Below are 1,610 nucleotides of genomic sequence, written 5' to 3'. Positions count from 1 at the left end.
TCCAACGCAAACTGTGTGATGTGTGTCAGCTACCATAACACATACTTGCTTTAAATGCTTCAACGGCAGCCATGACGCACAGCCTGCAGCTTCTCTGCAGAGCTAGAATACAAGCAAGAAGGCAAGTGTGTCCACTCGGGGGTCAGTCAGAGGGTGACGCAGCAGGGAGGGCATAACCAGCCAGTTTGCCGGGATGCCAGGAGACAGAGCAACAAGACGCCAGAAGCTGCACCATCCGCCAACTTTTCATTTTAAATCGCGGTAATTAAAAATGTTTTTTACCACTGGAAGAACCTTAGATATTAGCCTGATTCTCATCTGAGGGTTTGAGAATAAGAAAACTGTACAGCCCAATGGGTTCAACCCCGGTCACACTAGAACCACTGGGGAAACTTTAAAAGCATGGGCAGACCAATTAAAGGAGACTCTTTGGCGGGGTGGGGCTTTGCAACCTTCCTTTTTAAGTACCCTCCAGGTGATTCTAAAGTGCGGCCAGGCTGACCACCACTGCTAGCCCAAAGTCTCCCAGCTAGTTAACAGCAGGAATAATATTAGAACCCATGTCCCTGAACTCATCCTCTGTTCTTAGGAGCCGTCGAGACAGTTCCGACTCATAGCAACCCTGTGTACAACACAACGAAACCCTGCCCAGTCCTGCACCATCCTCACGATCATTGCTGTATTTGAGCCCATTGTTGCAGCCTCTGTGTCAATCCATCTCATCAAGGGTCTTCCTCTTTTTCACTGACCCTCTGCTGTACCAAGCATGATGTCCTCCTCCAGGGACTGGTCCCTCCTGATAACATGTCCAAAGTATGTGAGACAAAGTCTCGCCATCCTTGCTTCTAAGGAGCATTCTGACCGTACTTCTTCCAAGACAGATTTGTTCGCTCCTCCGGCAGCCCACGGTATATTCAGTGTTCTTCACCAACACCATAATTCAAAGGCATCAATTCTCCTTCGGTCTTTATTCATCGTCCAGCTTTCACACGCGTATGAGGCGACTGAAAACACCATGGCTTGGGTCAGGCGCCCCCTAGTCCTTAAAGTGACATCCTTGCTTTTTAACACTTTAAAGAGGTCTTCTGCGGCACATGTGCCCAATGCAACTCCTCCTCTGTACCCCGGCTTTCCCATCTGGCATACAATCCTTTATTTCTGTATGAATAGCAAGGACTGTGAAACGGGTTTTAAATAACTAAAAAGTATAAAACGTAGCCAGACGAGAAACCAGTGATAGTTCATCAATTTTACTTTTTAGTGATCACTTCAGAATAATGAAGCATAAACCTACAGGGTTTATTAAATCTCCCCCCTCTCAGTCCGCCCCTTTGTTCCCCAACATTACAGAAATCTCAGTATCATCTCTGGTATTAGAGTCAGCAGCACCTTTCACTAGCCACTCACGAAAGCTGTTCACAAAAAATATGAATTTTATATTTAAAATTTAAAGCTTCTGACAAGTTACTAAATGAAAACACAGAGTCTTCTTGATTTGAAACCGGGCTCCATGGTAAAAAACAAGCAAGCAAGCAAACTTGGAAAGCATGGAATTAAAGTAAAACAGGTTTGTCTAATGCAAGGCTTCTCAGAGGCTTCAATATGCTCCT

The 1,610-nt window shown here is 45.5% G+C and overlaps 1 protein-coding gene across 5 annotated transcripts in view; it reads right to left on the bottom strand.

Moving 5' to 3' along the window:
- The window catches only part of KDM1B (lysine demethylase 1B), a 46,230-nt gene that overhangs the window by 2,354 nt on the left and 42,266 nt on the right, over window positions 1-1,610 (bottom strand). The gene's annotated exons all lie outside the window — the stretch shown is intronic.

Source organism: Trichechus manatus, unplaced genomic scaffold (genome assembly GCF_000243295.1).
Source record: "Trichechus manatus latirostris isolate Lorelei unplaced genomic scaffold, TriManLat1.0 scaffold00103, whole genome shotgun sequence".
NCBI classification, from domain to species: Eukaryota; Metazoa; Chordata; class Mammalia; order Sirenia; family Trichechidae; genus Trichechus; species Trichechus manatus.
This window is presented reverse-complemented; position numbering and strand designations above follow the sequence as displayed.